The 25939-nt window shown below is 42.0% G+C and overlaps 1 pseudogene; it reads left to right on the forward strand.

The window, feature by feature from the left end:
• The first annotated feature begins 1405 nt into the window (after nt 1–1405).
• LOC129015127 (angiogenic factor with G patch and FHA domains 1-like) overlaps nt 1406–25939 on the forward strand; it is a 30008-nt pseudogene continuing 5474 nt past the window's right edge.

A 25939-nucleotide genomic window follows, 5' to 3' on the forward strand; every position in this document is an offset into this window, starting at 1 on the left:
GGAATGGGATGGTCAGGAGAGTACATTGACAGAATAGATGAGAGCTCAGAGGCTGCCCACCTTCCCACCCCCGCCCATGGGTCACAGCCCTCACCCAGCTGTTCAGCGTGCATGTCTTCTGAAGGCTGCTGCACTTGTTCTCCATCACAGGTGGGGTGACAGCAGTCTGAGGGCACCACACTTTATGACCAGACTCTACTGCTAGTGCCACAGCTCCAGGGGGAAGTGCGGGTGAATGCAGGATAGGTCCCACCTTCCACATTCAGGCCACACTCCCACCAACATCCAGGCCCATCTTGATGTCCTGATGTGGTGCTCTCCTTAGAACTCTTGTGGTTCTTCAACCAGGAGATGGAGAGAGTGGGGTTGCCAGTAGCCAAGCAGTGAAAGTTTGGGTGGCCAGCATGGTTGGCAGTTTCCTGTCTATCCACTGGGGCCAAGTCCAGTAAGAGGCCTCTGCTGGTGGAAGTGAATTTGAGGGCCATAGCTGAGGTGAGGAGCAGAGACCCATCTGACCAGAACTCCAATTCAAGGCAACCCCTACCTACCCCCAGCTTCAGTTTTCCCTCCTGTATAGGGAGAGTATTGGCCTTCCAAGGACCTCTGCCTTGGCTGCTTGAGGCTCCCAGGAGTTTCAACATGATGTCCCCACCCAGTCATGCCCAGAGCTGGGCCATGTGTCCCCTCCCATTTCCTCTGCTTCCGCCAAGTGGCTGCACCTGCTGAGAGGCTGGGGTGCTTCATCCTGGCCAGAAAGCCTCAGAGCATAAAGGAGTCTCCTGGGGAGTCCCCACCAGCCCAGGGAAGCACATTGGTAGAGCCCACCAGGAAAGAGGCCCAGCAGGTAGCCCAACAAAGTGAAAGAGCCAGGACAGGCATTGGGAGCAGTTTATCAGGAGGGAAAACCCAGCACCTTGCAGAGCTGGAAGCCTCAGAAGCAGCTGATAAGCCTTGGCCCACAAGCCTCTGAGCCCCTAAGCCACACCCTGCAGAGCTCCAGGGCCCAGCGGGCACTGGTGAGGATGGCCATCTGGAGGCATCAGCTCTTTTTTGTCCATGAGTTTTTCTTTTTTCTTGGGACTGGTGTGGGTCTGCCTTCCTGCCTGGACTCATGGGTAGGCTGGATTGCCTTACCCCCAGGAGAGAGGCACCAGGGGCCCAGGAAAGAGGAAGGAGACAGCCCCTTCCCCACAGTGACCTGCTGGCCATTCATATGCAGCAATAGGCCCATCTCTCAGAGGAGGATGCTGAGGCACAGGTGGGAGCTGTGTAGACAGACACTGAGAAAAGGCACCTCTCACAGCTCTGAGCTGTCCTCCAGGCCTCCAGGGGTGGGGAAAGGAGGCCCCTGAATGATGAAGATAGCTCAGTGGGGTATGGCAGAGGCTGTTCCCAAGACAAGGAGATGGCTAGGACAACGCTGCTCACTTCTCGACTGTGCCTTCTGAAAATGGCCCTTCAGTTACCCCCGCAGCTTCAGCCTGCATCTTCCTGGAACGGCCAGGTAGGCAGAGGCAAGGAGAGACTCAGTGCGACAGTCCTAGGGCATGTGGGCAGAGGCAGAGGCCAATGGGGAAGGTGAGCAGAAATTTTCATCCTCTTCTTGGGTCTGCCCCTCTCCTGCCTCTGGCTCCCTGGCTGATTCTCCCTCACTTTCTTGCCTGCTCACCCCAGAGGTCCCAAGGGCTCAGCCCACCACCATTGGTCCCCAGGTTGTAGCTGCCCCTTCCATTTCCATCCCACGAGGACCCTCATCTGCATGAGCACACCTCTGGGCTCCTCTGAAACCAGAAGCCGCTACCTCCCTGACAGACCCCTCCACCCTCCACTGTTCCAGGCCAGAATGCCTGGGCATTGTCCCCCTGACTGCTCTCTCACACTCACAGCCCATCCCCCTAAAATGCTGTTGACACCCCTTTTACAGCCCCCACAGCCATCTTCCCCTCTTGCTGGGCTGTAGCTTTCATCTCCTGGTGTTTTAACTCCTCCGTTCATCTGTCCCACAGCAGCCACCTGAGTCCCCACCGACTGCTGTGCTCACACCTGCAGTAGCCACCTCACCCAGAGCCAAATCAAAGTCTCCACAGGCCAGTCTTGACCTCCTCACTGCTACTGGAAACCTAGGGGCCTGTGCCTTAATCTCCCCATCTGCAGCATGGGTGTCTCCTCCCACCCCCAGCCTGCCTCCCAGAGCCCAGGACAAAGCATCCAGGGCCATCTGGATGGCCAAGCCCCACCTTCACCCTGAGGGGATGCAAACCATTGTGTGACCCCAGGGAGGTCATCCCCATGCTCAGTCGCTCCCCTGCCACTCGAGGGCAGGGCTAGTTGGAAGGGAAGCAGGCCCAACCCCTGGTCAGCCTGTGTGCCTAGAATCTGGTCTCGCCTGTGTGTTAGCTTGGTCCCCCCATCTTCCTCACCTCCCAGGGATGGAGCATCTGCAATGCAGGAGAGGGTGGGAGTGGGCAGTGGCTGCAGGATGGCCCACGTCCAGATGCCTGCTGCTTCTCAGCTGGGGGCAGCAGCTTTCTGTCTGAAACTCAGTCTTTGATCTGCCCCAGGAGAACCCCAGGTGCCCCTCACAGGTGGGGCTGGAACCCCTTTTCAGGCATTATCTCCTGCGGTAACCTCCTGTTGACCAGTGATCAGGGAGACCCTCAGAGGAGGTGTGCAGCAGCCACACCTCCTGAGACCTCCAGAAGCTCCTGGCCATGCATCCACTCAGGGAACTCAGTGGCCCTGGTCCCCTCCATCAAGCCTCATGCAGCCCCAAGGCACTCACGGTGGGGCATGTGGCTCATACCCGTAATCTCCACACTTTGGGAGACTGAAGGGAGAGAATTGCTTGAGCCCAAGAGTTCACGACCATCCTGGGCAACATGGCAAAACCCCATCTCTACAAAAAATTTATTAAAAATTAGCTGGCCATGGTGGTACATGCCTGTAGTCCAAGCTAGGAGGCTGAGGTGGAAGGATCACTTGAGCCCAGGAGGTCAAGGCTGCAGTGAGCCATGACAGTGCCACTGCACTCCAGCCTGAGTGACAGACTGAGACCACATCTTAAAAGAAAAAAAAGCACTCACCTCTCACATAGACAACGAACAGGCACAGCATGCATGGGGTGAGCCCTGGCAGCTGTAGGTTCCAGTGTCCTGCTGAGAGGCATCCAGCAGCCACAGCTGCTGGGGTCCCACAAAGATATGATCCAGGAAACTAGTCCTGTGCCATTGTTGACTAAGAGAGTGGCTTCATCAAACAAACTGCGAAGATGACCAACTACTCTTGTTGGCTGGGCTCAGGCCTGGGACCTCTGCAAGTCAGATGGGTGACTGGGAGGCAGGTACCCCAAGGCCAGCACAATGAGGCTCAAAACCCCCGTGAGAGGCAAAGTGACACCCTTGCTTTACTGACACACCAGTATGCATCTGAGACTTAATAGGTGCTCAATAAACATTAGTAGATGAATGAATGCTCATTAGTTTGGACAGTACAATTTTGTGTACGGTACTCCAAGAGAAGACTGATACAGTAGTCCCCCATTATCTGCTGTTTTGCTTTCTGTGGTGTCAGTTACCTGCAGTCTGAAAATACTATGTAGAAATTTCCAGAAGTAAATAACTCAAATTTTAAATTGCTGATCAATTCTGAGTAGCTTGATGAAATCTCACACACACCTGGGATGTGAGTCATCTCTTTGTCCAGTATTTTCACTCTGTATCCGCTACCTGCCTGTTAGTCACTTTAGTAGCTGTCTCAGTTATCAGATCAACTGCTGTGTTATTGTAGTGCATGGGTTCAATGAACCCTTATTTTTCTTCATAATGATTCCAAAGCACAGAGTAGTGATACTGGCAATTCAGATATACCAAAGAAAAGCCATAAAGCACTTTTATTAAAAATGAAAACCCAAAAGTTCTCAACTTAATGAGGAAAGAAAAACAATCTTGTAGGTTGAGGATGGTAATGTCTATTGTAAGAACTGTTCTTCTAGTGGTGAAATTGTGAAGAACAAAAAGAAATTTGTGCATAGTATATGTAAGGTGTGGTACTATCCTTAGTTTCAGGCATTCAGTGGGGGCCTTTGAACAGACATAGTCCCTGCAGATGGGGGAATACTGTACTTGACTTTCTTAGTTTCATCTGTTGTCAACAGTAGAAACATACAGCTATGGACAAAATGTTTATTGTCTCACTTGGGAGCAAACTTTGTGAGACTGAGTGGGCTTCTATTGGTTAAACAAGCAAAATGAAGCAGCCTTGCATGTGGGGGACAACCTGCTCATTCCACTGTCTCTGTGGGTCTACAGCTGCCACCTTCGCCCCTCCCCTCATCTTTCAAAGTCCTGGCGTGGACAGAACACAACCCACACACTGCTCAGAGCCTTAGGGACTTTCCTGGAGCCACTAGTTTAACGTAAAAACCCAAATAAAGCTGAAGCAAGAGTCAGTTGGCTACAAAACTGGAGAAACGTGTGGAAGAATGAAGACTGTCTGAGGGCCTTTGGATATCTCTGAAGGTTTTGTTGTAGTGCCTGAGCTGATGTCCCATTAGTATTGAGGATATTAATAATAACAAAAAAGATATTAATAATAATACTAATAATAATTCATGCCAGCTACCCAGCATGTGCCAGGACTTGCATTTATTTCATGAGTGTGACTCTGTAGAATTGTCAAGACAGATCTAGGAGGTGGGTGCCCTTATCCCCACTGCACCAGAGGCTGACCTCACCCAGGACAGATGCAACAGGTCTCCATCGAGGTCACACAGGTGCTATGCTGCAAAGCCCCACCAACCTCACCACCACACTTGTGTTTCTACAGCATCATGCCTCTTCCCATTTGGGAATTTCCATGCTCCAGGTCTGGGTGTCAGTGCTAAAATGACCCAGAAGGAGGAGTGTGTCAGTACTTCTGAGGATGCCCAGGCTTCACCAAGTTTCCCGATCCATGCTCTTAGGAAAATACTAGATCACTTGAATGTTCTCCCAAAGCCTGTTCTCCCATTCATTCCTATCTTATGAAAGGGCCCCACCATATCTCTGGAAATTCTCCTGACTTGACTAACATGTAGCAGTACTCTGGAAGACCCTTTTCCCTTTCATGCAACAAACGAACAGGTCCTATAGCCTCGTGCTCAAATATGTCCGCAATCGACCTCGTTCATTGATTCCACATCACTCAGTCTAAGCCAACATCACTTTCACCTGACCTGTAACAAAAGGCTCCTTGTTTCCATATTTGCCCCCTTGAGAATGCATTCTCCATAAAGCAACTGAAAAAAACTTTTGAAGATCTGAATCTGATCATGCCTCTTGCTTAAAACCCTCCAATGGCTTCTCACCACACAGAGAACGAAATCACAGCCAGGTTTATATGTCTTACCAAGACTCTGTGAGTTAAGCTCCTCCCCTTGCTTTCTGTGCCCCCTCCCCCATGCAACTGGTCTGTGGTTTCTCAAACTCACCCTGTTCACTCCTGTTTCAGGACCCTTGCTCAGTAGAATTCTTTGCCTAGAATTTTATTCCCAGGATCTTTGCATGTCATTCCCTCTGTTGCTAGGTTACCGGGATCTCAATGTAAACATTACATCCTGACGGAGGCTTCTGTGAGCTGAATGTGTGCTTCCCAAAATTCATATGTTGACACTGTCACCCCCAGTACCTAAGAATGTGACTACATTTGGAGATAGAGTCATCAAAGAGGTAATTACATTAAAATTAGGTATTTGGGGGTAGAGGTGGGGTGATGAGGAGATGGTCATGTTATACAAAATTTCAGTTAGACAGGAGGAATAAGTGCAACAGATCTATTGCATTTGGTGACTACAGTTAATGTAATCTGTTCTTGAACATTGCTAACAGAAGATTTTGAATGTTCTCACACCACCCACAACAAAAAGATGGGTATGTGAAGTAACAAATATGCCAATTAGCTTGGGTTAACCATTGTACACCGTGTGCATATTTCAAAACAGTACCATAAATGTAGAAAATTTTTATCACTTACAATAAAAAAAGGTTTTAAAATGAGGACCTTAGGGTGGACCGTAATCCAATGTAACTGATATCTCCATTAAAGAGGAGATAAGGATACAAATGTGTACACACAGAGAAATGGCCACGTGAGGACACAAGGAGAAGGCGGCCACTTACAACCCCAGGAGAGAAGCCTCCGGGGAAGCCCACCCTGCCCACATCTTGACCTTGGACTTCTTTCTCCAGATAAAATCCTTCATCCTCTTTTGTCAGAAGGAAGCTTCTGATCCTGAATACTCTCCAAATGCTGGAAGGTACAAAGGTGAGGGGACAGCACAGACCTCAGGGTGAAAAGTTTAGAGAATAACATCTTCCCATTCCCCTATCCTATCCCCTACACACACCTGTGCCAGCCTTTAATTGGTCTTTTGTAGTCCCCTGCCCTGGGGATAGTGTAACTTGTTAATCTGTGTTTATGTAGAGGATAAACATAAAACAAAGGTAAACAATAAAATAAAAGCAAACAGCAAAACTCAACTGATAGTGTTTGGGCAGGATGACAGTGAAGGCAGGAAGATCACATAACAGCAGAGGTGGAGCTCTTGGAGCTAAATTAATGTCCTGTTGTGTTTCTACATCAGAATCTATAGGAGCAATTTTCAGGTTTGGTGTTTTTGTCCTTGCCTGCCCCATAAGTGCCAGAGGGGATTATTCTAAACTGGGTGAGGAGCAGGTGGAGAAGTGTAAGTGAGATAATCTTCCCTGCCATTTGCCACAGCCGCAAGGCGGAATTTATCATGAGTGCCTCTACCCTCTGATGTCTAAAAAGTTCAACTCTGTAGGTGAGGTTCTGTTCGCTGCCAATTTGGAAGCATCTGCCTTCATATTCCTGTCTAGAATGGTAACATCTCTTTGTCAGTAGCTGATAAAATTCCCAAAATCCCATAGTCCTGTTTTCCAGTTAAAATTCACTGGAACTATGTGTGTAAATTTACATAGCTCAGTTCTTCCAGCAGCCAAGGAACACTTGATATTGTTTTCATTTGAAGCATCTGAGAGAGGGAGTCAGCCTCCACCTAGAGGTGGCCCTTGGAGTTTTTGACACATAGTCTCCCTGACACTGCTACACACACTAATTTGAAAGTCAGTGACAAACTTACTACAAAGCTCCTGTCAAATTGAATCCTGACACATCAAGGGCTTGGGGCTTCCTACCTTGATATTCCAATTTTGAAGTGAGTAAATTTGAATTTTATGAGACATCAGAAGGTCACTTAGAATATAACATATTCCAAAAGAAAATTGGAATGCTACAGGAACATTAGCTGTAAAAGAAAAATTATGTTCTTTGGTGAAAACGTTATGCCCCTTGACATTGTTTTGCTGTGTCCCCACCCAAATCTCATCTTGAATTTTAGCTCCCATAATTCCCAAGTGTAGTCAGAGGGACCTGGTAGAAGATACATGAATCATGGGGGCAGTTTTTTCCACACTGTTCTCATGGTAATGAATAAGTCTCAAGAGACCTGATGGTTTTATAAGGAGAAACCCTTTTCACTTTACTTTACTTTCACTCTCTCTTATCTTGTCTGCCGCCATGTGAGACATGCTTTTCACCTTTTGCCACTGTTGTGAGGCCGCCCCAGCCATGTGGAACTGTGAGTCCATTAAAACTCTGTCTTTTGTAAATTGCCCAGTCTTGGGTATGTCTTTCTCAGCAGTGTGATAACAAACTAATACACTGCCCTCCACTGTTCGAAGCCAAACTACTGGCTCTATAGGGTCTTCAATTCACTGAATATTTCCTAAATGCCTGGCCCTAATTCACTGACAAGTCAAGGAAGCTGCCACCTTTTGGTGGACACTGGGCTACTGTGGATGCCTAGCCTTAGTGCCAGTCACACAGAACCTGAAGCAGGGGTGGTTGCTCCACTTAACTGTAAGAGCTCAGGGTTTTGGGTCATTGCCCATGTTCTATTTGGTCTTCCACATTAAAACCGAAGGCTATATGATTGATGACATCCTTTTTTCGGCTTCAAACCAGAATGAATTTCAGCTGCTGATCTGTCAGGTAATTTATTTAGGAGTCTACAGTAAGGGTCTGTTCTCTGAAAATACTAACCACAATTAAGCCAAGAACCAAGTCTGAATCCATGTGTAATGCAGAGGTCATCACTGCATCCCAGACTTGTGGTTCTTGGTGAAAGTTGACCTATTTGTCTCATGGTTTAGAAGGCCCCAGACCGTTCCAGCATTGGCCTTTGGCCCACTTCCTGTGGTATCAATCATGGCTCACCACTATTGACACCTTTAGCATAATAGTCAGCTGACACCAGCCACACCATGTGTCCCTTGAAGCTCATTCATGTAACCTTTTAGGCCTTTGAGACCACTTGCATTTTAATCACATTGTAGCTTTTATCACTAAGTCTATTAACATGGCCCAACTGTTTGATTTTACTTCCTTTTTTTCTCTTGGTGCACGAATGTTGGCTAGGTAATTTGTTGATTGAATGTGACTGGCCCCTTAGAACCCAAAAATCTCTTCTTCACTGACTCCAAGATGAAGAGAACATCATTGAGGTCTATAGGCATCCATTTTCAAGATTTGAGATTTCTCACTGACCACTCCTGGACAAGATGTGTCTTTTTTTTCCTTAACTGCAACCCCAGCCTAATCTGGTTTCTACATTCTCTGAATTGCAGTCCAGCCCAAAGAGGGGTTGTGTTATTCAACTTAGTTACGGTTAACTTTTATATGGAAGTTCTTATGTCCATATCATCTGGCTCCACTAGAAAAAAATGACTAGAATACAGAATAGGTGACTAGACGAGAAAAAGTAACTATTTTAAATTATAGGTACTGGAATAGAACACACCAATTTTGTGTGATGTAGAGGGAGGACAAAAACCCCAAACCTAAAAATGAACAAATTAGACCCCACAAAGTACAGAAATGGAGGGATGTTAGTAATATTTTGTCTGTCTGAACTATCCCTAGTGAGACACAGTGAAGAGTTGGGGAATCCTATTGGGCCAGGAGGAGGAGTAATGTTAGTTGGACCAAGTGGTAGAATAGGACCTGTGGGTTCGGCCTCTCTTGGGAATTCCATTCCTCCGTGATGTAGGCATGGAATCCCAGGGAGCATCCTGCACTCTCAGTGTCCAGCTGTCTGAGGCCACAGTTGTTTCTGATGATAGAGAACAATTGCTTTTTTCCTGAGAAGACTTAGCACCCCATGGCTGAGGTAAGCTGGATTCCATAGAACATTGATTCAATTTTCTCCTTCCTCTGTGAGCTGCAGTTCCTTTGATTTTTCGTCTAGACATGAAATTACATTTGTCAATATTTGTGTAAAATAGAGATATAAATCTGGCAAGTAGACCCTTAGATGCAGCCCTCAGCAGAAATTCTTGCCTGTTTCTCTTCTCACTTTTATTCAATTATTGACACAGAAAGTTGCCCTGACATGTGGTCTCTCCGTGGTAATTAGAACATTGTACTTCTAGAGAAGCTGATGGAACAGGCAGGGCTTAGAGTGAGAATGGAAGCTTCTGTCCAAACCTCCCAGTCTATCTGTGTGTGTTAGGTGGACTCAAGAAAGATCCAGAGCCCTGGAAAGGATCATTAAGAGAAAACAAAATCCCTGTAAATTAGGGTACTAGGGTACATGTTCTTCAGTCACCTTCAGAATCAGATGCTCAGGGCTGAGCCTCTGTGGGAGGGTGCAGAGCAGCGCATGCCTGAGAAAGCCTCTAATCATCTGTGAGTGATGAGGCCCTGACTCAGGGAGAAGTTCTGTATCTGACAGAACATGATGCTTCTGTGAGTGTGAGATTGAGTGCCCTTCCTCAGCAGAGCACCACTGAGTGAATAATTGTTTTAGAATCAAGCATATGGAAGCCAATTTTATTTTGAATTTCTCAAAGACAGAAACAGAAAAGATATTTTTCCACTTTGAAATTGAGTAAGAGTGTCAGAAACTTCAGTAAAAAAGTCACAGGAGGAAACTCTGGGGTCTTATGCATCCCCAGAGACCACAAAAATTATGATATAACCTGTAAGAATTTACCTTGTAAAAACTTGATTGTTTCATAGTACAGATTTTTCTTTTATGTGATCTTTATTTTATTGAAGGTTATAATTAGTACATTATCTTTTACCTTTATGATAGAAACATCTGATGCCTAAACCCAAAGCCTTAGTGATGCCTACCCAACTGTAGTTTTTATTGCCAACTGACTTTTTGCTATGGTCTGAATTTGTGTTTCCTTCTAAAACCTGATTTGTAAAAATTTAATCTCTAATGTGATAGTTTTAAAACATGAAGCCTTTTGAGATGTGACTAACTCAGGAGGGCTTCATCCTCACAAATGTAATTAATACCCTGTAATAGAGGTTGAAGGTTGCACCCTTGTCCCTTCTGCCATGTGAAGACACTGCAAGAAGGCACCATGTATGAGAAACAGGACCCTCACCAGACACTGAATTTGCTGGTGTTTTCATCTTGAGCTTTCCAGCCTCCAGAAGTGTAGCCAATACATTTCTGTTATTTATACATGACCCAGTTTAATGTGTTTCATTTTAGCAGCCTGAACAAAGACACTTTCTCATGCACTGTGGTTTATTTTTGAATTTATATTTCCACTGAGCTATCCATATATTCATAAATCAACATGTCTCATAGGGTGGGATAGCAACTCTAATTGTGTTTCCAGAGTTTTCTCAGCTGTTTTTGTGTTTTCATCTATAGGAGTTTTGCAATAAAATGCCTGCTTCCAATACCAGATGGTATCTCTATTAGGACAAAATTAAATTTATGAATTACTTCTAATAAAATGATGATTGAGTAATATTGAGTTTTTCTACCTTAGAACATGATGTCATATTCCATTTGTTTATGCTGATTTTCCTATATTTCTTGGACTTTTTATCATACTTCTCATATGGTTTACAAATTTTTGTTAGACTTATGTATGGCTGATTTATTTTATTTTGTCCTTTTAAGAAGTAAACTGTAGTATAATACAAATTTTAAAAGTTTTATTGGCTGGGAATTGTAACTCATATCTGTGATTCCAGCACTCTGAGAGGCCAAGGTGAGAGGATTACTTGAGCCCAGGAGTTTGAAGCCAGCCTGGGAAACACAGTAAGACCCCATCTCTACAAAAAATAAGAAGAAATTAGCTGGGTGTGGTTGTGTATGCCTGTAATTGCAGCTACTGAAGGGGCTAAGGTGGGAGGATGGCTTGGTCTCAGATGTAAGGCTGCAGAGAGCTTTGGTTCTGTCTCTGCAATCTAGCATGGGTTACAGAGCAAGAACCTGTTTCAAAAAACATTTTCTTGAGTAAGAAGCAACTAATAAACCAAACGAGGTTTAGCATTTCAATGACAATGCGTCAGAGGTAAGAGAGCATATTGAAAAAATGCAGGAGCAAAATATTAAAATTTTTTGATTTGTTGCAATTATAAAATTGTCTTTTTTGGTTTACCTTATAGACGTATATTACTATAAGCATCTTGGGTACTTCTGATAAATAAAGTTTAAGTTCTGTTGTTGTTGTCATTTTTTAATACAAGAACTCACAAAAAATACCTCACATTGTATTTTGCTTGTTTGCAAATCAACAAGATGAGGTCACTGAGGAGGTCTAATTCTGTCTCCTCAGGAATGTTTCGAGCTTTGTCGCCCTTTTAATTTACTTTATAAATCATTTTATAATTTTTATCTCCCACCCATTCTGTAACATGTTAATTACTTTGTTTTTTGTTTTTTGTTTTTTTTTTTTTTTTTTTGAGACGGAGTCTCGCTCTGTCCCCCAGGCTGGAGTGCAGTGGCGCGACCTCGGCTGACTGCAAGCTCCGCCTCCCGGGTTCACGCCATTCTCCTGCCTCAGCCTCCTGAGTAGCTGGGACTACAGGCGCCCGCCACCATGCCCGGCTAATTTTTGTTTTTTGTATTTTTAGTAGAGACGGGGGTTTCACCGTGTTAGCCAACATGGTCTGGATCTCCTGACCTCGTGATCCGCCCAAAGTGCTAGGATTACAGGCATGAGCCACCGCGCCCGGCCGTTAAGTACTTTTATACATATGTAAATTTCTTTTATGGTTTCTAAGTCTATCACTAGTGAACATTGACTGTGACACAGGCATACCTTGTCTTATTGCACTTTATTGTGCTTGGATTTCTTACAAATTGAAGGGTTTTGGCAACCTTACATTGAGCAACTCTATTAACACTATTTTTCCAACATCATGTGACCTTTGTGTGTGTGTATATCTGTGTCAGCATTTTTTATTAATAAAGTACAGTTTTTATTAAGGTATGTACATTGTTACTATAAACATATGCTGTTTCATTCTTATTCTACAGTATAGTGTAAACATCACTTTTATATGCCCTGGGAAACAAGAAAAGCTGTGTGACTCACATTATTGTGATATTTGTTTTAAAACACTGCTCTAGAGCAAAAGCCATATATCTCTAAGGTATATCTGTATATTTTCATTGAATTGGCTTTAGTTACTGGAATGATAAATCACTACTATTCTTAGACTAAAACAAGAGCTGTGTAGTGTGGAAAGGTCAAAGTAAATATATAGAAGAAGTGAAGACAAAAAGTCCTCTAACTCACACATGGAGTAAATACAAATTCAGTATTGATAAAATACAAAATTATCTAAAATTGAAGATTCTCAGAAACATAAATGTTTATATCATTACATATATATAAACTATGAGGCAAAGAATAAAACAAAAATATATTTAGATGATGAAATATTTCATAATCTCACCAGAAAATACAAGAAGAAAAACTATAAAATGCAGCAATATGTAAAATGATATGTGTATTACATTTAATATTCTACAGTACAGTATGATCAACTGAAATGAATAAAATGGAAGTTTATATTTAGACAATTTAAAATGAGGCAAATATGAGTCAGGTGAAGAATAAATAAGCATGATCAATTACATTTAACATATCTGGACTTCAATTTTATGTAAAAACATTAATAATAAACACTTGTGTAGTGATTTCACCATAATTTTATTAAACTCTAAAAATGTATTGACATTTTTCCATAGGGAATACTATTAAAGGTTTGTCGATATTAGTCCTCCATGGGTTCAGCGTGGGAGAGTGAGAGGCTACAAACTTTTCTGAATTAATAGAGAAGCATATAATTTTATATTTATTTTCCTACAATTTAAAATATGCAAAGACATATGAATGATTATATTCTAATATTTGTTTGATTATATAGAAATGCATGACTCTTATCAGACATCCAAAAGACATCAAATACCTAACAAGAAATTTAAAATGTGTTTATAATCTTAGCCCTCTACAAAATGCAGGGCTCACCATTTTGAGTATGTTGTTCAAGTTTCTTTCCTATGACTGCTTCAGGTTCTGTCACGTATTAACACAGTGCATCTAAAATTGTCACTGCTGCTCATCTGGAAGAATCTGAGAAGTAGCAGGTTATTGTTCTCATTCCAAGAACTGCATTCTCTGCTGAATAGGGTCAGGGTCCACCCAGCTCAAACCTCATCTGATCCACTGACTTGCTCAGTTATCTCCTGTCCAGGCAAGGGTTGGGCTTCTCTATCCAGGACTGGATCCCCAGAGCCGGGCAGTGTGGCTGAAACAATCCAGTTCTTAGCAGGAAAGAAACAACCTGCCCGGGTGGCCATATTATAGGAGATCTGCACCTGGGCACACAGAGGCCTCCAGAACTGGGCAAGCTGAGTGAGCTGCTCCCAGGTCAGTGGAGAATGCACCTGCTGCACCAACACCTGGGAAATGTCTTTATAAATGGCCTTGGACACACCTTGCAAGGTCACCAAGCTTTCCGAAGTGAAGGCTGTTGAACTCCTGGGTCTCGAGACCTATGCCACTTGCTGCACCCAGTGCGAGCCATGAAAGGCCCTCTGTGGTGGGCATCACAGGACTCCTGGAATTCACTGATGTGCACAGTGTTGGAGTGAAGGGGGCCTGACACTCCACACCTGTGGGTATTTCTCATCAGGTGGAGGCGAGGGACTGAGAAAAGAAATAAGACACAGAGACAAAGTATAGAGAAAGAACAGTGGGCCCAGGAGACCGGTGCTCAACGTGCGAGGACCCACACTGGCGCTGGTGTCTGAGCCCCCTCAGTATTCATTGATCACTATTTTTACTGTCTTGGCGAGGGGAGTGTAGTAGGGCAGCAGGGTGAGAATGGGGAGAAGGTCAGCAGGGAAACATGTGAGCAAAGGAATCTGTATCATGAATAAGTTCAAGGAAAGCTACTGTGCCTGGATGTGCACGTAGGCTAGATTTATGTTTCATTTTACGCAAACATCTCAGTGTAGCAAGGAGTAACATAGCAGTATTGCTGTCAGCATATCTCGTCTCCAGCCACAGGGCAGTTTTTCTCCTATCTCAGAATAGAACGAATGGTCGACTTTACACGGAGACATTCCATTCCCAGGGATGAGCAGGAGACAGACATCTTCCTCTTATCTCAACTGCAAAGAGGCCTTCCTCTTTCACTCCTCCTCCTCAGCACAGACCCTTCACCGGTGTCGGGATGAGGGATGTAAGGTCTTTCCTTTCCCATGAGGCCATATCTCAGGCTGTCTCAGTAGGGGGAAACCTTGGATAATACCCAGGCTTTCTTGGGCAGAGGTCCCTGCGGCTTTCTGCAGTGCATTGTCTCCCTGGTTAATAGAGAATGGCGATGATTTTACCAGGCATACTGCCTGCAAACATATTGTTAACAAGGCACGTCCTGCACAGCCCTAAATCCCTTAAACCTTGATTCAATACAGCATATGTTTCTGTGAGCACAGGGTTGGGGCTAAAGTTACAGATTAACAGCATCTTAAAGCAGAACAATTTTTCTTTGTACAGATCAAAATGGAGTTTCTTATGTCTTCCTTTTCTACATGGACACAGTAACAATCTAATCTCTCTTTCTTTTCCCCACAGTGGAGTACTTTAGTTTCCTTTTCAACATCAGGCTGTGTTCCACTCCTGGACAGGTCCCTGCAGAGAAAGCATGTGAGTGAGAGGCTCACTAGAACAGTTCCCACAGTCCCCCGTTTCTGCAACCTCCCATGCACTTTCAGGTGAACCTTATTTTGTCTCTTCTTCTCCTCCATCCTGACCATCTCAGCACTTTGTTGAAGTGAAGCTTAACCCCCTGAATCTCTACATATCCTCTGAGTGCCAGGATCTCAAAAAATGTTCAAGTCACTCGGAAGCCCCTTTGCTGTTCAAGCCCTGTATAAAAGTTTCCTATTTGTTTGCTCTTTGGTGGAAAAAAAAAAAAAGGCAAGATTCTACCTGCTCTGTCTTGGCAGCTGTCCTTGGAACTGATTTTCCTTTTCTTGGAGTTTCCCTCATGTGAGCTCGACTCTGGTTCTGTTGATAAAATAAAAGTTTGAGTAAGTGCCTCCAAACAAACACCCTAGAAGCTTTAGTTCATCCTGGACACACAGGAGCTAAAGTTGCTACCAAAACCCAGGTGCCTTCTGTTCTTCAGCATCCAAGATCTGTAAGGCCCTAGCTGCCAAAGAGCTCCCAGTTTTCTTCCCAGGGAAGACTGTGTTGCTGCTCTGTCTCTTTTTACATTGAGAGAGTAAAATCTTACCTGATCTGGCAGTGCTGTTTCTGGCTTTGAGCTTGGTTTCCTCATAATCCTTCTCCTCATTTAGATCGGGCTCTGATCTTAGTGCAACATGGAGTTTAAGTGACTCACCTGTCCCAGGCACAGAGTCCCATAGTCTATCTCTGACACATATTTGTGAATCAGTCTTTCAAATGAAGCTTTTCTGCCAGCATCATGAGTGAACACATTTCTCAATCTTTCCTCGGGGCTCTAAGCCATTTCCCATCCCCAATCTCAAAATAAAATCCTACCAAAGACACATAGCTCAGTATACCTGATTCCAACACTCCTTCCAGCCTCCATAGTAACAGCTCAAGGCCTTACCTTGCCTTTGCATGTGCTTCTCACTGGTATGGGAGGAGGGGGTCTTGCCTTTTTCTTTGAGTGGTTTCTTCTCACCTGAGCCCTTTTTTGTAAAGGAGATCTGTTGGAAAGGATGCTGGACAGTGGGGCATTGAATGGAAGAGCAGGGGGGATCAGGGTCTTCATTTCCTTTTCCCATGTTCAAGCTCAAGTGAAAGGTGCTCTCTCTTATGTGTCCAGATACAGAGTGTGATTCTGGTGGACCTGCGTTTTATAAGTCCCTTGGCTGGAGTTGGCTTACTCTTATTGGCTGAACAGTTTTCTTTTTTCTGCCACTCATTAGGGCCTCAATAAGAAGCCTTTCTTGCTGTCATTTTACTAGGGACGTAAACACAGTTAAGGGGAGACATTTACTGAGTCTTGTCATAGTGTCAAAAATAAAAAGAAAAATAAATAAAGCCAGGGGCACAGGAATCATGAGTTAAGGCAATCACTTTTTTTCTACTTTCTCTCCCAATTCCTACATGGAAGTATTTAAGATATTGCTTATCTTTCAAGATTCAGAATTAAATGTACCTATATTGAAATGTGTCATACATTTTGCAAAGAAAGAGAATTATATATATTGCTAAAATCATGTATATAAATGTTATAATTTCTCAAATGCTTGGAAAGTCAAATTGAAATTATGGTTGATTGTATTAGATACATACATACATAATAAAATAAAAATGTGGAGAAAAAGTAAGAACCAAATAAAATGGCCCTTTTTACCTTAACAATGGGGACAATAATTAGATTAATCACAACTGAATTGAATCGATTAGATTAGAGCTGGTGGTAACTTAATCAGCCTGTGATTAGTGAAGTAGCAAAAAGTCTAGGCAGAGAGAAAAACTTCCCCCGGTTCTCATCCTTCCTCAGTCATCCTGGGAGTTCTACCTTGTTCTGTAGAATTTATTCAGCTCCCTAGTAAAAACAGAATTGGTCCCACACAGGTAACCCAACTGACCACAAGAATAACAGCCTGGATCCTGAGCATTCAGCTCCTGTCCTCACACAACAGACACCACCTGAGTCCCATCAAAACTTGTGTTGTTGCCCAACATCCACCATCGAGACATATTCCAGAGCAGCCTCTCAAATTTGCCTAAGTGAGATGAGACACGGTATAGTGGAGCTCCAGGTTTAGGACAGCTGCCTCATCCCTTCCTACTGAGAAGTCTGTATCTGCTGTTAGAACCTTCAAACTATAGAAGGCTTAGTGTATGTCCCAGCAAATGTCCCCTAAAATGGCTTTCTTGTTTCCCCCTCTTCTGAGAAAAGCCTGCAGGAATGAGACCTTCTGTGTTAGGGAGTACTCTGTCTCCACTCTCAAATGAATTGGTTGACTGATGAACTGATGCCCTGAGGAGGAGAAAGATTCAGAGAAGAGCCTGTGCTGGGTGAGTCTGTGTTTTTCCAGGTGTGCTGTCTGTGCAAATAGTGGAATCCAAAAAAAATCGGGTGGTAGACACACAGATGCTGCCTAATAAAATTGTCTGAATTTAAATAGGATTTAAATGGAACTTATAATATCATTATATATTGATAACATAATATATAAAATCTATTTGATATATAAACAAATTTTGATATGTTTGTAAGAATTAAAGAGGGAAGAAACATGAAAGGTGGCTTGCCAGTCGAGATAGGTTTATTTTAGAGAAAACAAACCTGAAAGGAACATCTGGCAGTTAGGTCAGAGGCACACTTTCTTACGGACAAAGAGATTTTAAGGATTCAGGGTGGGAGAGTTTATCAGTGGCTTGGACTCCTTCTGTGTCTCTTTGTTGTGCTTATCCGGGAGGGAGAGTTGTGTGTCTTTTCCCATACATCTTTCTGCAGCTGCAGGCATACCCCCTGAGTCTGCTTTTAGCTTCCCTGTTTTAGTGCACCTGAAGGGAAAGGAATGTGCTTATTAAGTCCCACTGCTTTACTGGGGCCCATTGTATGTGGGTGAAGTTTGGCAGTTACCCAAGAGACTTCTCCCCTATCTCTCTCTGTGCCCAAGCTGTCTTATCTGTGTTTTACTGTCTGCTCTTTCTGGCTGCTTGTAGTTAGAAGAGAAGTGATTTCCTTGAAATGCATGAAGGTAGAAAGGGAGCTGGAACTTAAAGTGGCAGTGTTTGTCCGAGGTGACGGTGCTCATGATCTGTCAATGTTATAATATTATAAAGCAGTCGTTCACACAAAAGCAGACAATATTCTTAGGTTCTATTAAGTTTATATGTTAATGTTGTTACAAAACTTAACTCAATTTTCTTATAAAATTATGTGACAACATTTTATGTTATTATGATATGAAAATAATCATATAAATTGTGATATGATAATATTATGATGTCATAATAATACAAATTATGATGTCATAATATATTGTGATATCATCATGCATATGAATTATGTCATAACATTGTGATGTCGTAATACATAGAAATTATGTTGTCGTATACATTGTGGTATCAGAAAACATTCAAATTATGATGTCATAATATACTATGATATCATAATGTGTATGAATTATGATGTCATAATATAATTGTGATGTCATAATACATATGAATTATGATGTCATAAATTATGATGTCATAATGCAAATGATATATTGTAATGTCATAATATCATATTTATTTATCATATTTATATTATAAGATAAAATTTTGTCAGGTAATTTTATAAGGAAATTGAGTTAAATTTCCGTGGTAGGAGTGGGAACAAGAAAAGTAGCGGAGGGATATGCCTCACATTTAAACCACCATATCTCGTGAGTACTCACCATGACAAGAACAGCACAGAAACATGAGGAATCCATTCCCATGATTCAAGCACCTCCCACCAGGCCCCACCTGTAACATTAGGGATTAAAATTCAATATGAGATTTGGTGGGGACATCTAAACTATATCATATGACCATTAGAGAAACAGGTGAAATATTCATGGTTTCTACTGTTCAGATACTTTCATTCCAGAGCAAATGGCTAAATGATTGAATTCAACATTCTGTGGTCAGAAGACAGAAGGGAGGTGTACAGGGGACTTTGGCTACATTTGCTCGACTTCCCTTATGCTGTTGTGAGTTCTGAGGTTACCACCTAAAGGGCTATTCATGGACAAAAGAATTATTGCTATTGTTGTGATTATTCCTATTTCTTTTACCTTAGGAAAAATAATATTTTTTAGCTTCTCATATAATTTTCCTAAAAAACTTTAAGACTTTTGATTAAATTCCTTGTTATCGTGTGTTACAAAAATTGACAGAGAAATGGCTAAAATAGATTAAAATTACACAAACTCTAAGAGTCAAGTTTTTATTCAGCAGGCTTAGGAAAGACAGAACTGGAAATACTCTATCAGCATAGACATCAGCCACATGGGGCCCACTTTCTGTCCCAGCCCTGCCCAGATCCACCCTCTTCTAAGGACTCACACTGGTCTGGCCTCACCCTAGAATCAACTCTCACAGAACTAATTAAAAGAGATCAGAAATTTGAGTCGTGGCTCCTGCTGTCTCTCCTGAGCTGGTGCCCACAATTTCCTGAAAATAAAAAACAGATAAATGGGAGCAAATAATTATCTATTTGTGGGCCACAATTGCTTTTTCACTGAAGCCAGTGCATCTAGAGACATTTCACCTAGCAACCTGTCTATTATTTCTGCAGATCTAGTAGTTGTTCTACAAGGCACAAGAAAGTAAATATAAATACTAAAAAATCCCTCTGAACAGTTTACCCTTTCTTTCTGTATCCCTCTCATCTGTCTATACAGTTTTATTCTACACATTTTCTTTATAGGTAAATAATTTCAAAAATATAAGACAAAATAGAAATGTTGGGCCCTTCATTTAAATCCCGGGAATTACAGAACACCTAACACCCACCTCCCGGGGAGCTATGAGGACTAACACATCATGTGATGTTTCCAGCACAGTGCCGTGTAACAGACTTCTGAACACATAGTACACACCCAATAAACATTGTATTAACAATAAACACTGTGTTAACTCGTGTACATGTTTTTCAAAGGCAGACATTCAAACACTGAAGTCTTTCAAATGCAGACATTCAAACAATGAAGCCTTTTCTAGCCTCTGTAAACTTTAAAGAGCCAGCTGACATTAACATGTTTCTGAAGGGTGATGGGTGGTTTCCACTTTGACCCAAATGTATTTATGTTGTGGTAAGAGTGTTGGGTGTTAGAAACTCTATGTGCTGTGCCTACTTTCTCTAACTGAGTGATACTACAATGGATGTACTGGGAGAAACATCAGCATTAAGAGAAAACTTTTTAAAGAAGCCAATTCATGGACCCCCTCCAAACCTGCAGAATCACATTACTAAGAGAGAGGCCTGAAATCAGAAATGTTTTATATGTACATTGAAACTTGAGAGGCAATGCTTAGCTAAGTGGCTTTCAGCCTAGGCGTCCAACCATAATCACATGACCACTTTAAAGAAATACCATCACCTGTGCCCTCCCACAGATTCTGTCTGTTGATCTTGGTGGGAGCATCCATATGGTTTTAATTAGGAAGTCAAATTGTCCCTCTTTGATAATTACATAATATTATACCTAAAAAAATTAAAGACCACCAAAAAACTTTTAGTGTTTTTGTTGTTGTTGTTGTTGTTGTTTGAGACGGAGTTTAGTTCTTGTTGCCCAGGCTGGAGTGCAATGGTGCGATCTCGGCTCACCACAACCTCCACCTCCTGGGTTCAAGCAATTCTCCTGCCTCAGCCTCCCTAGTAGCTGGGATTACAGGCATGTGCCACCACGCCTGGCTAATTTTGCATTTTCAGTAGAGACAGCGTTTCTCCATGTTGGTCAGGCTGGTCTTGAACTCCCGACCTCAGGTGATCTGCCTGCCACGGTCTCTCAAAGTGCTGGGATTATAGGCGTTAGGCACCGTGCCTGGCCCAAAACTTTTAGATTTGATAAATGAATTTAATAATGTTTCAGGACACAAAATTCAATGTACAACAATTAGCATTTTTATACACTAATAATGATCAATCTGAGAACCAAATTAAAAAGTCAATTCCTTTTACAATAGCTACAAAAAAGGTATTATACCTAGAAATATACTTAATCAAATAGGTGAAACATCTCTATGAGGAAAAACACACTGATGAATAAATTGTACATGACAATTATTGTACAAATGAGAAAAACATCCCATGTTCATGGATTGGATGAATTATTATTAAAATGACTGTACTACCTCAAACAATCTACATACTAAATGCAATTCCTACCAAAATTTCAATGTTATTTTTCATAGAATTAGAAAAAAAATTAAATTCATATGGAACCGTAGAAAATCCCAAATAGCCAAAACAAATTTAAGCAAAAAGAACAAAGTTGGAGATATTACTATTATGTTACCTGACTTGAAAAATTATACTAGAAGGCTTTAATAATCAAAACAGTAGGGTACTGATATAAACAGATGCATAGATTAATGGAACAGAATAGAGAACCTAGAAATAAAACCACATACCTACACACAACTGATCTTTTACAAAGTGAACACAAATTTACACTGGGGAAATGACATTCTCTTCAACATGTTTTGCTGGAGAAATTATATTGCCATATGCAGAAGTATAAAATGGTACCCCTAACTCTCACCGTACACAAAAATCAACTCAATATAGATTGAAATACTAAAATGTAAGACCTGAAATGATGAAAGTTCTAGAAGAAACCCTATGATAAACTTTTTTGGTTATTGGTCTGGGCAAAGAATTCATAACTAAGATCTCAAAAGTACACACAACAATAACAGAAATAGACAAATGGAACTTAATTAAACTAAAAAGCTCCTGAAAAGAAGCTTTTAATTGGCAGGTAAGCAGACAACTTATGGAATAAAAAAAAGTTTGCGAAATATGCATGTCACAAAGAACTTAGGTTCAGAATATACGAGGAAATCAAACAGATCAACAAGAATAAAACAAGTAACCTCATTAAAAAGCAGGCAAAGAATGACAACAGATATTTTTCAAAAAGAAGACAACGATGGCCAAAAAGCATGTAAGAAATGCTCAACATTGCCAATGGTCAAATAAATGCCAATTAAAATCCACAATGAAATACCATTTTACATCATTCATAATGGCTAATTATTAAAAAGCAGAAAAGTGACAGATATTGGCAAGGATACAAGGAAAAGAGAATACTCACACATTGTGGGAATGTAAATTTCTACAACCTCTATGGAAAACAGTATAAAGATTACTCAAAAAAATAAAAACAGAACTTCCATTTGATCCAGCACTTGCACTACTGGGTATCTACCCAAAGGAAAATAACTCATTATATAAAGAAGATGCTCACACTTACATGTTTATTGCAGCACTATTCACAATGGCAAAGATGTAGAGTCAATTTAAATTTATCAATTAATGATTGAAAAAAGCAAATTTGCTATACATTTATACCATGGAATATTACTCAGCAATAAAGAAGAATAAAATCATGTCTTTTGCAGCAACATGAATGAAACTGGAGGCCATTATTGTAAGTAAAATAACTGAAACAGAAAATAAAATACTATGTTTTCTCACTTGTAAGTGAGAGTTCAATAATGCATACAGTTAAATATAGAGACTGGAAAAATAGACACTGGAGACTATGTCTCAGAAAGATGGGAGGTTGGTAGAGGGGTTAGGAATGAGAAAATACCTAATTGGGACAATAAGCCCTATTCAGATGATTGTTACACCAAAAGTTCATACTTCATCACTATGCAACATGTCCCTGTAATGAAAGTGAATTTGTACCCTCTAATGTATTAATAAAGAGGACAAAAACTGACCTTTATCAAGAAGGCAGGCTGAATAGACCTCATAATTTTCATAAATATTTAGATTAGGCAGAAAGATAACTTTAATAAAATAAATAATGATATTGTATTTTAAGAATGATATAAAAAAGATAATTTGATGAATTAGAGTAGTTAGTACTCAGCACAGACAATAATGTGAGGCAAGATTCTAAGCTCTTAGACATTTGTAGACAGAATATCCCACAGTGTAAAATAACACAAAGATTCATTGGCAACGACAAATTGACATATTTTCAATCATATTACGTGCTATTAAAACCATTATCAAATTTACCATTTTGTTTCATAATAAAGGATCATAACGTTAAATAACTTCATTAAAAAGTTTTACTAATTAGGCATATAGATAAATGGGCAGCATGTTGACCAGTAAACAAAGGATACACATTATTTTCAGACCAAACCAAATTGTTTTATCAATTTTTATTTATTTGTTTTTGGTGGGGGGAGCAGCTTTATCAGCTGGGGATATAGTGGGGTCCTCTCCCTGGGAGGTGGAATCTTCCACTGGTCACTCCCGGCAGTGGTCCAGGAGGCACCACACAATTCAGTGCTGGGCTCAGCTGGGGGCCGAGCCTTGGAGAAGGCGAACTATGTAAGGAAGCAGTAGCTGTGGGGTCCTCACCGCCTGCTCCGCCTTGCTGCACTGGGTCCCTGGTGCTCCTCAGGGTCCTGCAGAGCGTGCGTCTCTATAGGGCAGTGACCATCTGGCCTGGAACCTTACCCTCAGAGCCCTGTTTGATGCAGGCCAGGGATTTCCGCTTCCTCCCCTTGGGCTGGACTTTGCACTAGGATACCTTCCAGTCCTTCTGGCATCTTGTTTTCAAGAATTTAAATTCCAGCCTCACAAATGTTCCAGCAGGGAAGGGTGTGTCCACTGCGCCGTCCACACTGGTCTCCTAGAAGGCCCACTGCAGGTCTGAGTGGATTCCTCCAGGGCTAGCTGCAGGCCCCGGCGCTGGGCCACCAGAGCTCGGCTCCGCCCCTGCCCCATCCACCCACGGGGCCAGCGGGATCAGCAGCTTCGCTTGTTTCCACTGTCACCGCGGCCCTGCGAAGCGGCTGTTCTTCCCTCAGCTCTCTGATCCCGCTGGGAATCACCTCCTCCCCTGCTCTGCTTCTGGGGGGCCATGCCCGCAGAACGCTGGGCAGAGGCGAAGAAACCAGGAAATGTCCCTTTCTCCACATTGACCTTGGGGTCCACCTGGTCCTCTCCACTCCCTCCCATCCGGCCTGCACTGTTCCCTGGGGCCTGCAGTCTTAGCAAAGTTCCCTGCCACCTGCCTGGGTCGGGAAGCAGTCCTGTTGCCCACTCCCACCCTTCACCCTTTTTTGGTCCGTTCTTTCTCCCCACTGGATCTCTGACACGACACCCTCTCCTCCCTACTGTCCCCGGAGACCCTCTCTGGTTCCCCCGCTCCACTTCTCCTTCCCCATCCTGAATCTCCTGGCTCCCACAGGGTGCCCTCCATTCCCAGAGCTCAGGGAAATCTGACAAAATTATTTTATATAGGAACATTTGAATTTGACTGAATTTATAACAGCAGAAACCCATCTAGTCATATTTTAAAGAATTATGAAATGATAATAGCAACTATCAATTTAAAGTGTAACTAGGGTTAAGAATACCTGCCATTTTACCAACAGCGACAATCACAATAACAACAACAACAACAAAACCCTGTTAAAGCTAACAAAGTAATTCTGTAAAGTTGCAGGATATGATATTAACATGAAAATCAGTTGCACTTTTTTACAGTAACAACAAAATATCTGAAAAAGGAATAAAGAAACAATTCCATTTACAATATTATCAAATGGAATGAAATAATTCATTAAATAGAAGAAGTTTAACCAAGAATATGAAAGATATGCATACTGAAAGGTATGAAATGTTGATGAAAGAAATTGAAGAATACCAAATGTGAAATATATCCTGTGTTAATGGATTCTAAAAATTAATATTGTTAAAATTTAATACAAAAAGTCATCTACAGAGCTAAAGAAATTTCTATCAAAATTTTAATGCATTAAAATAAATGTAGAACCAACAATTTTAAAATTAGTGTGGAGCCACAAAAGACCCCAAATAGCCAAATACTTAAAAGAAAAAGGCTGAAAGCCTGAAACCTCCTCATTTCAAACTATATTTTAAAGGTATAGTCATCAAGACAATACAGTGCCTATATAAAAACAAATGGAACAGAGTAGAGGACCCAGAAATAAACACACATATACAGTCAACTGCTCCCACAGAATTAGGAAAAGATAGACACAGCAAGAAATGGTGTAGAAGAAACTAAATATGCACACAAAAAAGTGAACACTTCTCTTATATCATCCCAAAAATTAGTTTAAAATAAAGACTTAAACATTTTTTTTTTTAATTTTACTTTAAGTTCTGGGATACATGTGCTGAACATGCAGGATTGTGACATAGGTATACATGTGCCATGGTGGGTTACTGCACCTGTCAACCCGTCATCTAGGTTTTAAGCTCTGCATGCATTAGGTATTTGTCCCAATGCTCTCCCTTTCCTTGCTCCCCACCCCCCTACAGGCCCTGGTTTGTGATGTTTCCCTCCCTGTGTCCATGTGTTCTCATTGTTTGACTCCCACTTGTGAGTGAGAACATGTGGTGTTTGATTTTCTGTTCCTGTGTTAGTTTGCTGAGGATGATGGTTTCCAGCTTCATCCATGTCCCTGCAAAGGACATGAACTCATTTTTTCTATGGCTGCATAGTATTCCATGGTATATGTGTGCCACATTTTCTTTATCCAGTCTATCATTGATGGGCATTTGGGTTGGTTCCAAGTCTTTCCTATTGTAAATAGTGCTGCAATAAACATACGTGTGTATGTGTCTTTATAGTAGAATGATTTATAATCCTTTGGGTGTATACCCAGTAATAGGATTGCTGGGTCAAATAGTATTTCTGGTTCTAGATCCTTGAGGAATCACCACACTGTCTTCTACAATGGCTGAACTAATTTACACACCCAGAAACAGTGTAAAAGTGTTCCTATTTCTCTGAATCCTCGCCAGCATCTATTGTTTCCAGACTTTTTGGTGCCATTCTAACTGGCATGAGATGGTATTTCAT

This window comes from Pongo pygmaeus, chromosome 18 (genome assembly GCF_028885625.2).
Source record: "Pongo pygmaeus isolate AG05252 chromosome 18, NHGRI_mPonPyg2-v2.0_pri, whole genome shotgun sequence".
Lineage (NCBI taxonomy): Eukaryota > Metazoa > Chordata > Mammalia > Primates > Hominidae > Pongo > Pongo pygmaeus.